The sequence below is a fragment of the Lutra lutra genome, chromosome 17, assembly GCF_902655055.1.
Source record: "Lutra lutra chromosome 17, mLutLut1.2, whole genome shotgun sequence".
NCBI lineage: Eukaryota > Metazoa > Chordata > Mammalia > Carnivora > Mustelidae > Lutra > Lutra lutra.
In genome coordinates, this window is record NC_062294.1 from 11,339,081 (window position 1) to 11,353,605 (window position 14,525).

At 44.3% G+C, this 14,525-nt stretch overlaps 1 long non-coding RNA gene across 1 annotated transcript; it reads right to left on the bottom strand.

Moving 5' to 3' along the window:
* Positions 1–550: 550 nt before the first annotated feature.
* On the bottom strand, positions 551–13,660 carry LOC125089851 (uncharacterized). The gene is made up of 3 exons (XR_007124078.1): positions 13,598–13,660; positions 2,294–2,362; positions 551–977 (listed from the first exon to the last, which is right to left on the bottom strand). It is a non-coding gene; the product is annotated as an uncharacterized LOC125089851 (long non-coding RNA).
* Between the last annotated feature and the right edge of the window lie 865 nt (positions 13,661–14,525).

A 14,525-nucleotide genomic window follows, 5' to 3' on the forward strand; every position in this document is an offset into this window, starting at 1 on the left:
AGAAATCAATTTATCAATAAAAGCGTCCCACTCACATCAGGTTTATACCGGGGTCTGCTTTAAAAAGTCTCCCCTAAGATTTGGTGCATATACCTTTATACACATGTAGCTCCAGGCTTTTTCAGCTTTCAAGATTTTACTTATTTATTTATTTATTTATTTGGGGGAGAGAGAGAATGAGAGAGAGTACAGGCAAGTAGGGGCAGGAGCAGAAGGAGAGGGACAAGCAGACTCCCTGCTGAGCACAGAACCCCAAGCAAGGTCTTGATCTCAAGACCCTGAGATCGTGACCTGACCCCAAATCAAGAGTCTGTCGCTTACTGAGTGAGCCACCCAGATACCCCAACCTGTTTCAGCTTTCAAAAGGTGTTTGCCTAAAGACAGCCACAATTCTGCTGTTTAGCAGTGAGAAAAAGCATACTTTCAACTTTCTCTGGAAGACGGAATTCAGAAACTATAAATCCTGAAATGCCTCACTGAACTGATATCACCCTCACACTCAGAAGTAAGAAAAGGGATGCAATTTTCCAATCAACCAATGAACAAGGTCAAGATGCAATCTGGGCGTGAAGAAATGGCCGCTGCAAATGGTCTAGCTATAGATTTTTACAACCATTTCTTTCAAGCCAGCGGTCTTAATACTTCACATGATATTAATTAAGAAACAAACCTTCTCAGAATTTATTTAATATCTCTCATGTACTTGATACAATTTATAAACAGTAATTTATAAGGTTTACAATAAAGCTACCTGGAAAATTGAGGCGGGGGTGTGATGCTCCTTGCTACCTGGGAGAGGCTCAACATCTTCAGTGAGGTAGGCATATGCATTTATGAAGGGCTAGTGTTTGGGCAGAGAGACGGAGAGATGAATGCCAATTCAAGTCTCCCTGGGCACCTTCTGTAATACTGCAGCAGAGAACCTAGGTTAAATATTCCTGTTCATCTTTGTTCTTGGTCCTGGTCCATTTGAGCTCCTGTAACAAAACACCACTTGTAACTAACAGATACTTACTTCTCACAGTTCTGGATGCTGGAAGTCCTAGAACAGGGTGCTAGCATGGCCGGGTTCTGGGGAAACCTCTCTTCTGGGTCACAGGCTACTGACTTCTCGCTGTATTGTCACCAGTGAAGGGGTCTTGTTTCTAACACATTGACCAGAGAATCTATCACAAAGTATTGTTCCGAAATAATTCTAAACTATGTTCACTTGTAATACCTGAACTTTGGGGGACACAATTATTATTTTTAATATTTTGCTTTGTTAATTTATAAGAGGCTGAAGTGAAATATGTATTATTTGAATTGTCCGGTAACTGTTTATCTCAGATTTAATTGATCTCTGCTCTGATTACCAACAGACAAAAAGCTCCTATTGGTGTCTGCGTTGGTCTCCCACCTACGTTCTGCAGCCAGAGCCACAAAGCCTGGGTGGGTGTGAGCACACGGGTATTGTAGGCTGCCCGGATGCTCCACAGGGGACAAATCAAACAGTAAGTCTCCAATTTGCACTTGTCTTATATTAATAAATAACAAAGAAGTTAGACCTCTAATATTGACTTGGGAGAACAATCCTACTGTTTGTGTGTGAGGTGGGCAGTATGCCAGGCTTGAAGAAAGAGAGCAAATTCATTGCCATGTTCAAATACCTTGAAGTGATCCAGAGATAAAGAGAAAGACATTGAGACTCAGATGTCTTCCGTCCCACTCAAATTAGCTCTGCTATGACTGAAAACACAGATCTAATCAGACCTGATGCGTAATCCGCAAAAAATTCTAAATTGTCAAAGACGATGTCATTATTACCACAAGCTTCATAGTTTTGTGCAACTTTTATAATGTGCATAATATGTCTGCATAGTGCTACATATATATACCTTATATATACGTAAAAATTTATTGGATGTTCACTAAAACAACATTTATTATAAAGGCTGTTCAGCATAGTAGGTTAGAGACTCTAGTCAAAAACACCATGTTAATCACATCGATCACTTAATTGAAAACTATTATTCACTCTCCACTGGCTACAAGTTCTATTCCAAGCCCTTAGGTAGCAAATCTGGCCCTTCCCGCTGTGGTCCCGGTCCCCTTCCTTATCCTTATTTCCTACCACTCTTTTATTCCTCCTAACTGCGTGGACCCACTCCATCGTCTCTGATCTGGTTATGATATTTTGAGTACCTACCTCCTTCTACATAATATTTCTACTGCTGGGGATGGACCATTATTTGCCCCCTTCCCCAGTGAAAAATTTCTACACATCTTTGCACCCCGATAGATGGTCACCTACTCTGTGAAGCATGCCTCGTTGGTCACTGCGGGTCCACATCTGTGTCTCTGCCATGTGGACAGGAGCCCTCTGAGGAAAGAAACACATCTTATCCTTCTCTGCACGTCAGGAATGAATGTTACTTGACTCTTCATAAATATATCTAAATCCATTTAGAGGTGGAAAACTACTCTTAACAACGGTAGCATTTCTCCTACAGGGTCCTAGTAGACATGATAGTCAATCTATGACATGTATGATTTTAGGCAAAATATCTTTTTTTTTTTAAGATTTTATTTATTTATTTCACAGAGATCACAAGTAGGCAGGCAGGCAGGCAGAGAGAGAGAGAGAGAGAGAGGAGGAAGCAGGCTCTCCTGCTGAGCAGAGAGCCCGATGTGGGGCTCCATCCCAGGACCCCGGGATCATGACCTGAGCCGAAGGCAGAGGCTTTAACCCACTGAGCCACCCAGGCGCCCCTAGGCAAAATATCTTTATAAATTTTACATGGAAGTAAAAAGAGATATAGAAATAAAGTAGAGCTCAACAAGACAGATGTGTGTACCCAAACTAATAACAACTATGTGATTTCATAGATCTCTTAAAAGAACTTAAAAATCCTGGGGGCGCCTGAGTGGCTCAGTTGGTTCAGCGACTGTCTCCTGCTTAGGTCATGATCCGAGTCCTGGTATGGAGCCCCACATCGGGCTCCATGCTCTGTGGGAAGCCTGCTTCTCCCTCTCCCATTCCTCCTGCTTGTGTTGCCTCTCTCGCTGTGACTCTCTCTGTCAACTAAATAAATAAATAATCTTAAAAAAAAAAAAAAAGAACTTAGCAATTCTGTGCCCTGGGCCTTTTCTGAAAAGCATCTCAGTTGTACAACATCGCCACCTAGTGGTAGACTTCAAAACACAGTAAATCAATCCTGTCTTCCCAGTTTCAAAGATACTCTCTATAAGACCTTAGCTTCTGGCCATAGTGGAATGATACAAGATGAATTTGCCCTTTCCCCAGGGAGGGGGAAAAAAAAAAAACAGATAAAATACACCACACAACTACTTGCAAGACACTGGATATCGGGCAATAAAGGACAGGAGTCCTGTGAAACAGGAAACAAACAAGGTCAGCCCTACAGTTTCCTCTGATTTCTGCCTTGAAAGAGATCCTAGGCCACAGGCAAGGAGAGGAAGAGAGCCGGGGATCTTGACTCATTAATGATAATGTGTCAATATTTGCTTATCAACTGTAACTGTGTCACACTAATACAAGCTGTTAATTATAGGAGAAATTCTGTATTTATAAGAACTCTTTGTATTTTATGCTCATTTTTTTCTGTAAACCTAAAATTGCTCTGCATAGTGTGTGGGGGCAAGGTATTTGGAGCTCTGGGGGTGCCCCTGGGGACCCAAGTAAAGGTGTTTGAAAGAAGAGCACTGGCCAGGGTTTTGTATTTGTCCCTCTCCCCCACATCGGCTGAGGTCCGCCTGGCTGCCCAGCACTGGTTTGGTTCCAGGCATAATGCTCTTGATGTTCTCTGAAGTTAATGAAACTCTGGATGTGAGGTGACTCCACAGTGGCCTCATGTCATATTCATGATCCTCTGTGTCCTGCTTGTCCTGGGGCCAATCAGTAGCAGCACATCCAGGGCACCTTAGACCAGACCCCGCTCCCCACTCACTGCTGTGTGCAGTGCAGTTGTGATAGTCAAGGTCAGATTTTTCATTATCAAGATCTGAGTTTAAAAATAGGTAAATAAAGATTATTTATTTATTTAATAGACAGATCACAAGTATGCAGAGAGGCAGGCAGAGAGAGAGAGGAAGAAGCAGGCTCCCCACTGAGCAGAGAACCTGATGCAGGGCTCGATCCCAGGACCCTGGGATCATGACCTGAACCGAAGGCAGAGGCTTTAACCCACTGAGGCACCCAGGCGCCAAAAAAAAAAAAAAAAAAAAAAAAAAAAAGATAAATAAAAAGATCTGACTTCATACAGAGACAAAGTGGACACTGGAGGGATGCCTGGGTGGCTCAGTCCATCGGGCATCTGCCTTCAGCTCAAGGTCATGATCCCAGGGTTCTGGGATCAAGCCCTACTTTGGGCTCCCTGCTCAGTGGGAGCCTGCTTCTCCATCTCCCTCTGCCTGCCGCTCCCCCGTGCTCACTCTCTCTTGTGCGTGTGCATGCTCGCTCTCAAATAAATAAATAAAATCTTTTTGAAAAACGAAAAAGAAAAAAGTGGACACTGGAAATTCTGTCCCTCTGGAGGAAAGACAACACATTTTTGAGTAGCTATGACTAATTAAAATGAATTTGAGGGGTGCCTGGGCGGCTCAGCGGGTTAAGCCTCTGCCTTCGGCTCAAGTCATGATCTCAGGGTCACGGGATCGAGCCCCACATTGGGCTCTCTGCTCAGCAGGGAGCCTGCTTCCTCCTCTCTCTCTGCCTGCCTCTCTGCCTACTTGTGATCTCTCTCTCTCTCTCTCTCTGTCAAATAAATAAATAAAAATTTTTAAAAATCTTTAAATTGAATTTGAAGGGCCTGAGTCAAGTTCAGTGGCACATTTCTGGGAGACACAGTATCAGCAACAGGAAAGCTGGAGACCATGAATAAAGACCGAAACATCTGACCTTTTACTTGGGTGTAAAGTACACATTCCAAAACTACCAAAAGAGGACAAATGTCAAGATAAAAAAACAAGTCGAGCTAATCACCAACATACCAGAAAAACGCAGTCTTTACCAGCTACATCAGAGTACCCAAATCGAGTCCCTGCAGCTGTTAACATCTGCAAAAACCATCGGGGAAAATGAAGGAAAAATTCAGGGAGCTCTCAGAGATGCTCTGGAGAAAAATTCTCATCTTCAAGGAGGCCTGACACAGTTTTCAAAAGAAACCAAATGAATGAACAAGAGAGTGAAGACATCTGTTGCACAAAAGAAAATAATATTACAAAACTCTTTTTACAAAGTCAGATCAAGTTTCTGGGTAGACAATGACGAAGATGAGGGCTGGGGCTCTTGCTCCAGGAGAAGACTGGATGGTGGAAGCCTGGAACTGGATGATATAAGTTCACCAGAAGGCGGGACCAAGTGCAAGGTGAACCAAAGGAAATACAATGATTGGTGTGGCTTGAGTTTAAACACTCATTTAAAAACTCCTAAAGAGACCATTCTAACTGAACTGAAAAATAGGAAATAATCAGTGCCTTGAAAGATCATCTGAAATGTCTCTAAACCAGAAAAGTTTCACAGAAATCAGGGAAAAAAGAAAAAAAAAAAAGGCACAGTTAGAAAGGGAGACACCACAGCTCTTATCCTCCTTCAAGTATATCTGCATAAAAATCATTTTCACCAAATACCTGATTTAGAGACGATGTACCCTGCAGAGATGTAGGACACTCCTTCAAAATCATATGACAAGACCATTAATGCAAAGAGCTGGACACCTACAAAATACAAGCCAAAATTCTGTCAGGAAAATTCTAAAGAATCATGTGTTATTATTGAATCCTATTCAAAGAGCTCATGACTATGAGTCAGGAGCACTGTTGGCTGAGAGACACCTCCATAGCTTAAGAAAAGAAAGTGCATACCTGGTGGGGGAGGGTGGAGAAGGAAAAAGAAAAACTAAGAAACAATGTAAGTTTCCGAAAAAATATCTTTATGTCCCTGATATTACAAATAGGACATTTGGCAGAGGACAGAGACCACCAGGACATCCTCTGGATGTCCAGACCCCCCAAGGAAGGAACCCCATTAGGCTATGGCTGGCTGAGGATCCAGGGTCCCTCCAAGGATCGGGAGACCAGGGGAAAGACCCCTCTGGCAGGTCAGCTCCATCCTGACACAGATCTTTTTCAAGATCTCAGGATAGCCAGGGTATCCTGGTCCTCCTGGTGCAGACAGCAGCTTGGGAATTTCTTTTGACTCCACAAATCACAGGATCCAAATTCCATTGACCTAGACTCTGGTCCTCCCCCCTTGCCCCTTTTCAGACTTCAGATGTTTTAGAAAACCTTAAGGGGATTGCTCATGGGGGATAGAACTCTCTGGTCTTCCCCCATTCCAGAATTTCAGAAGAAATTGCCTAGGAATCTTCTCCACCAAGGGGCTTCCCTGGCCTCTCCATCCTCCATCAGCCACAGGAAATGTCTCCACATTGAAGGCTGTCTACACAGCCTGAAAACAGAAGTGAGTCACCACTGAGCTGACTCCACCTTCCATTGATCCTACAGCTACAGAACCAGACCACAGCAAGATGTTTTCTCTCCACTCAAATAATTTTCTAATACTATTTGAGTCTTATGGCTATTAATTGATTCTGTAATGTCTACAGTGAAAACCACTTGGGATTATACTACATAGACAATGTTCTATAGTTGTGGATTACTTCAATGTGACACTAAGTTAATTGCTTCATTTTATCCTATTTGCAAGCAGCATAATTACAGCTTTTTTTTTTAAGATTTTATTTATTTGACAGAGAGAGATCACAAGCAGGCAGAGAGGCAGGCAGAGCGAGAGAGAGAGAGGGAAGCAGGCTCCCGCCAAGCAGAGAGCCCAATGTGGGACTCGATCCCAGGACCCCTGAGATCATCACCTGAGCCGAAGGCAGGGGCTTAACCCATTGAGCCACCCAGGCGCCCTAATTACAGCTTTTTATTGTTTTTAGCAAGTCTTCTAAAATAATCCAGGAGGCCAGTGTTTCATTTTGCCTTTTTTAAAAAATAATTTTGATGTTGTTCTTCTGGTTTTATTGTCATTGTAGAAAGTGATTACACAACATCTCAATGGGGGACCTGATCAAATTACAACACTGAGGATTGTGGATTATTTTGTGCCTGATGTGAATGGGAATCAGATTTAACCCTGCTCAACCTGCCCTCCTTGGGGTGCTTGACTGGGAGGCAACCTTAACCTTGACACTGAAAGGCGACCCAAGTTCATAGGTCAAGCCCAGCCACTCTTTTTTTTTTTTAATTTTTAAATTTTATTTATTTGACAGACAGAGATCACAAGTGGGCAGAGAGGCAGGCAGAGAGAGAGGAGGAAGCAGGCTCCATGCTGAGCAGAGAGCCCGATGTGGGGTTCGATCCCAGGACCCTGAGACCATGACCTGAGCCGAAGGCAGAGGCTTTAACCTACTGAGCCACCCAGGTGACCCTAGCCCAGCCACTCTTTACCCAAGGCCTGCCCCAGACAAAGTTAGAAAGGTGACCCCACCTCCCTTCCCTGTCCTGTGTCCTGTACCACCCTGCCCCATCACAAGCCTGGATTTGGGACTAGACAGGATCTCAGAGGCTTCAACCCTGAGGTTGGCTCAGGCCTGAGGAGAAGGCTCTCCTTCCCTGAACTGTCTCACCTTTACAACAGCACAGCCAGTGGAAACAATTTAACACCCTAAATAATACCATGAGTCCATGACGCTTAAAGCCCACCAATGACTCCAAATCATACTGAGATTCAAATCCATGCTCCTGGTCTAGACATGCTTATGTCCAAGACCCTCCTACTCAGACAGTGACCATCCTTCTATCCGAAAAGCATCTTAAGGTCACTTGAATAATTTCCTCTGCCAGAAACACCTTTCCCCAGATGGGTGGGTGCTGCCTCTTTCATTTAGATACCAATACTGGTCCTATCTTCTGAAGGTGCCCTTTCCAGACCACCCCAGGACAGTGGCTCTGCTCACTCATTCCTCTCTATTCCCTCACCCTATTTATGACCTTAGAACCATGATCCTTTCAGAAATCATCTATTTCCATGTTTATTCACATGTATTTCTGCATCACTTGTACTACAAGGGCAAGTAGGGCAGAGAGATGATCTTATTTCTGCTAAGCCCTCCCTCCTGTCAAGCACCTGACAGTCACTCAAGGATTTGGGAAACTAAGCATGAAATGAACAAGTGAATCCAGTGGAAAGACACCCATGAAACTTCAGACCTGACCAAACAGCCATTGTGGGCCTCCCAGGGCAGGACCCACATACGGGTGATGCCTCCTTGGAGACTTGCCTGGACCCTGCTACTCCCATGGGCCAAACGTTCCCTGAAGAACACAGGCTTTGCCCTAGAAATGGCTCCTCTCTCCGGTGTGGGTTTCAGGCCAAAGATTCCAGATTAACACTGCTCACGGAGAAGGGAGGGGAAGGTCAAGATTGTGGGGAAAGAAGAGGAGACATGGTAGGGTAGCCCTGCTTCCTGTCCTGGGCACTGAGCAGGAAGGAGCTCAGGTGCTTTTGTGGTAAAAGAAAAGCCACCAGGGATGCCTGGGTGGTTCAGTTGGTTAAGCATCTGCCTTCAGCTCAGGGCATGATCCCAGAGCCCTGGGATCAAGTCCCACATTGGGCTCCCTGCTCAGCGGGGAGCCTGCTTCTCCCTCTGCCTGCTCTGCCTGTCGCTCCCCCTGCTTGTGCTTGCTCTCTCTCTCTCTCTCTCTCTGACAACCAAATAAATAATAAAATCTTGGAAGGAAGGAAGGAAGGAAGGAAGGGAGGGAGGGGCGGGGAGAGAGGTGGGGAGGGAGGGAGGGCCACCAGACCTCCAGCCCAGGTTTTTCACTGGTTTGGAGAGTCCCTAGCAAGGAGGGACTGGCAAGCACTCAACACTCAGCTCTTTGCTAAGAGTCACGGCCAATATTTGTGAGGCGCGGAACTCAACAAAGCACCGACCTTGATAGGAACTCCACCCTGTTCTCTACGTTACCCCCTCAAAACCCGCTGATGACCCCATTCTGTGCAGGAGTCCCATGTAGAGATGAGGAAACTGAGGCTCAAACAAGCTCCAAATTATGCAACGTTGAGATGGGGTTGTCAGCTCGTGCTCCAAAGCCCAAGGATGGGGCTCGCCTCTACACCTTTCTAACTGGGTTTCTTGGGGCCAAGTCCCCTAAACCAGGTCCCTCAAATGCCTCAACTCTGACCGAGGTACTCAGGTTAAACGAAACGAACTTGCAGAGAATTCTTAGCACATGATAAAAGAAGTTGCTGTTTTTATGATCCCCTTCTAAGTTATCAGCACTCAGTCTGGGACATCCGCCCCGAATTTCCACTCATTTCCCCTTCTCTGAAAAGCTGCCTGGCCTGGCCTCGCCTCTGTGGAAGCTGTTATTGGTTGGCAACCAGAGGCAGTACAAGGACCTCTCGTGGAGGGAAATGGTCATTTACTCAAGAGGAGCTGCTCCAGAGACTGCAAGTATGCATGCGTTTAGGCCACATGTGCACAGGTTGGAGGCCTACGAGCACACTCTTCCGAGGGCAAAGCCAGACCTCAGCAGGCACAGGGGGAAGGGGCTCAGCCTTGAGTGCAGATCCCGGGAACAGGCCTGGGAGCTGAGCAAGGTCAGGGAAGAGGAAGTCGGCCATTCCCGGCTCACCGAGAGTGGGTAAGAAACGATGGGAGTGTAACCAGCAAACGAGCAAATGCAGTCCTAATTAGAACCAGAGGTTCTTTCTGCAAGTGGCAAAAACATTTTGGAGGTAACCATGGGAACAGAGGGGAGAGGGCCCATAAAGCAACACTGGAAATTAACTTATGTTGCTCTGCAACACTGACAGCTGAAACCCAGGGATGCTCCCTCTGCCCGAGTCCTCACATCCAATTCGGTATCACCGGCGTTAGTTCAGAGCGTGGCAAGATGTCTGCCTCCCCCTGGCCATGGGTGGCCCGGAAAAGCTTTCACTCAGACCACTCACTGCCCCATGTGGGAACTTGATAGGATTGTAATTCTTAGCCGGTGCTCTAGAACAGTGGGTGTGGCTCTGAAATTCAGCGTCTCCCTGTTGCTCTATTTGTAGGTGGTATTTTGTGGCTACTAACGAGTCCACTAACATCATCGGAAACAGAATTTCCTTTTTTCTTAAAATGAGACTTTTTTCTTTCTTCTGCTTTCTTTGCTGGTGTGTAAGTAAGAACAGAATTTTGGTTGTCTTTGTTTGACAAGTCCCCTTACCATGAAAGCTAAGAGGGAATTTTACAGGAGTGGGCTCTCCAGATTTGGAATGCAACATTTATTTCAGATATAACAAGAGCTGAGCTACTCTAGTTACAACATTAATATGTTTAACAAGATCAAGTTTTGACTTAAGAAAGGGTAAGGGTATGAAACATTTTGTATGGCCAAGCATCCCTTTCTTCACTAGTTATCACGCGTACTTGTATTGATGCCACTACCTTCACCCCTTACCCTCGGAGTGGAACTGTGGCACGGGGTACCAGCTCTTAGAGGTGAACCAGTTTCCTACACTTGGGAGTCAGTGTTCTCCACCACCAGAAGCCTGATGTGGCTCTCCACCACCACACATGCCAGAACCAGCCTTTCAAAGGATACATTTCACTTAGGTTGGCACAGAAAAAATGGGGTCATCAGATTGTGTAAGAGAAACACTGAACTCATATTTAACCCTAAGGCCAAGCGCTTCTCACTGTCCACAAGCTAAGCTCCCTGGGATGATCCTTCAGACCGAATCTCAGTCTCATCTCTGAAAGGTGTCCCAGGCGGGCCCCTCCCAAATTCACTGGACAAACCCAGCACTCCAGCCAGGCCAGCTCCCAGCAGGATTATGATGACTCTAACAGAGACGTTTTTAGGACCTTGACCCACTGCTCTATTCTGTGCCCTTCACCTCCTGTCCCCATCACAAGTCTGGCCTTGGGGCTGGAAAGGATATCAAAGGCCAAGCTGCCAACCTTTGTCCCTCATAGATGGCCCCATCCACCCTCAGCCACTGCCTGCCAGCCCAGTGACAGCTGGAATGAAGGTTCATGGACAGTTTAGAACTCTAAGCTTCCTAACGTTCTGTTAATATGTCAAGGTCAGTTTTTGTCTGTTTGTCTGTTTGTTTTGTCTCAGATCCCACACTGTTTCCTCTGCCAGGAGCACCTTTCCCCCAGACAGGTGGGTGCTGCCTTCTTCATTGAGATACCAACGCTGCCCTGGCTTCTGGAAGCGCCTTTCCTGACCATCGCAGGCTAGCGTCTGTGCTCGCTCACTCATCCCTGCCCTTCCTTCTCCCTATTCAGGGCCTCAGAGCATCCATCCTCTCTGAAGGAATTTTATTTCTGTTAGGGTCCGTAATCAAAGGAGCGAGACTGATACAAAGCGAAGGTCAAGCAAAGCTTTATTTTGCGCCAAGCATCGAGAATCAAACTGACGGGTCAGGGTCGCCTCTTTGCAAGAGTTTGCTGAGCAGAGAGCCCAACGTGGGGCTCGATCCCAGGACCCTGAGATCATGACTTGAGCTGAGGCAGAGGCTCAACCCACTGAGCCACCCAGGCGCCCCAGGTTGATGTATTTTCATCCTAAGTGACTATCTAGCACGGTCTCTGCCTGGAGGCTTCCTGATACAACCTGTACCTGAACAAATTGTCATAACGGCCAGGCCCGATGCCCTGCACCCCTGACATGACCCAAGGTGAGACCTGACACCCAGACACATCACTGAGTACTGATTTACATGAAGTGTCCCTCGATATCAAAGGTGCCTGAGTGCCCAGATGGTGTCCAGGACTAAGCCTAACATGGGCCCAGACAAACAAGCTCCCAGGGAAGAACTGTTTGTGAGCTCACCGTGCTGGGCACTGTGTCCACCCCTCCCTTTGGTACCCCATTCCCAGTTATGTCTTTCTTCATAACTTTAGTTGGTATTCCTCTTGATGTGCGTGTAAGTTTGTGAATTTTGATTAGGATGTTGAATTCAACTTAAGGATGTCTTAGAATCAGATGTTGAGGGGAAAGTCATGTAGCAAGTGAATATACATTCCAGAATAAATCAAAAGCTATTCAGCATGACTTCATGGTTTGTTCTAAAAAACAAAAACTTTTGGGCGCCTGGGTGGCTCAGTGGGTTAAGCCTCTGCCTTCGGCTCAGGTCATGATCTCAGGGTCCTGGGATCGGGTCCCGCATCGGGCTCTCTGCTTGGCAAGGAGCCTGCTTCCTCCTCTCTCTCTCTCTGCCTGCCTCTCTGCCTGCTTGGTCTCTCTCTGTCAAATAAATAAATAAAATCTTTAAAAAAAAAAATAAAAATAAAAAATAAAAATAAAAAACAAAAACTTTTTTAAATAACTGCATTAACCAAGGCGCCTTAAAACAAAATATGGAATCTGAGTTTCAGCAGATAGGATCATTTTCTTTAATGATACTTTGTACTTCCTCAGTGGACTGAGAGATATGTAAATAATCAAGAAAAACAAAATCAGAAAGGAGGAGAGATTTTAGAATTGAGGCATGATTATTTGGTTAAACCATTCTTTACATATTTCTTCTGATAGAATATTATCAAATAGAATATCTAATTTATAGAATTGTTAGAATATTTGGGACACTTCAGGTTTCAGAAAGGCAACTGGTCTTTTCTTTCTCTCTCTTTTTTTTTAAGATTTTATTTATTTATTTGACGGAGATCACAAGTAGGCAGAGAGGCAAGCAGAGAGAGAGGAGGAAGCAGGCTCCCTGCTGAGCAGAGAGCCCGATGCGGGGCTCGATCCCAGGACCCCAGGATCATGACTTGAGCCGAAAGCAGAGACTTTAACCCACTGAGCCACCCAGGCGCCCCAACTGGTCTTTTCTGAGACAAAATAACAGAAGAATAAAAAATAATAAAAGAAGAATATTATCAGGGGCGCCTGAGTGGCTCAGTGGATTAAGCCGCTGCCTTCGGCTCAGGTCATGATCTCAGGGTCCTGGGATTGAGCCCCACGTCGGGCTCTCTGCTCAGCAGGGAGTCTGCTTCCTCCTCTCTCTCTGCCTGCCTCTCTGCCTACTTGTGATCTCTCTCTCTGTCATAAATAAATAAAAAATCTTTAAAAAAAAAGAAGAATATTATCAGAATATATAAGTGCATAAGTGTTCTATAAATAAATATATATACATATATATTTATTCATAAATAGTATGCATTCTGTTCTAAGGAATATGAAGAAAGTGTTACCCTAGATTATTAGCAATAAACAGTAAGGTATGTGCTATAATGAATGCAAGATGAGATAAGATGTGATAGGACATAAAGTTTGTGCAATGGAAATCTTAAGATCTGAACACATTATGTTATTTCTGGCCACTTATGTCAAGTGCCCAGGGCCTCACACTTTCTCGCATGTTATTAGCATCCCAGCTTCCCCAATTTATTCATGGAGAAATGCCCCGGCCCCCATGGTCATACACACATGAGAGAGTTCTGAAGGATCCCAGGATCCTTTTAATAAAATGTGAATTTTATAATTTATAATAAATTTAATAAAATTCACATTCTTGGAATTTCACTTTTTATTTTGAACTTCTTAATTTGAATACTACAAATAAAATGTGATTGACAATAGAACTTACATATCTTCCGGTAGCACCCAGACAGTGAGAGGCCTCAGATTTTAAGACAGCAGGATTCAGTGATATGTTGAGTTTTATGAAGTCTGGAAGTCAAGAGAAAAGTGGCATGAATATCTTAGGAAACCAGAACAATGTGAAAGCATCTAAAATAAAAGGGTAACTTTAAAAGATATAATAATAACTATAATTTAAAATGATATAATAATTAACAAAAATATTAAACGATTATAACTGAGTGTTCTAATAGGAAACATATCATAAATTCTAAATTTATTCATATATTTATATCATCTGGGCTCATATTATTGAGACAGGGTTATGAAATAATTAATAATTATATTTTATCAATATAATGAGGTAGTACTATTAAAATATTGATTAATAGAAACTTAATTTGAATAAAATTATTGTTACCAATGTTAGTGATTGGTAAAATATATTTTCATAATTTTTAGGGCAATACTTCCTAAGTTTAACATTAATACTTATTCCTAATCACATGCACTATCTCTTGGCTAATAAACACAGTGACATTCCGTATATTGATGTTATTTTCTTTTTGAAAAAAGAAAGTGAACCACTGGAAATGAATGGACGCTTTTGAGTTATGTTTTAATGTCCTTTCATTTTCAACATTAATCAGATTGTACTATGCATTCCATGCTTTTGAAATTTCCAATATTTGGGGCGTCTGGGTGGCTAAGTGGTTTAAAGCCTCTGCTTTCAGCTCAGGTCATGATCTCGGAGTCCTGGGATAGAGCCCCACATTGAGCTCTCTGCTCAGCAGGGAACCTGTTTCCCCTCCTCTCTCTGTCTGCCTCTCCGCCTGCTTGTGATCTCAGTCTCTCAAATAAATAAATAAAAAGAGGGCACCTGGGTGGCTCAGAGGGTTAAGCCTCTGCCTTCGGCTCAGGTCATGGGCTCAGGG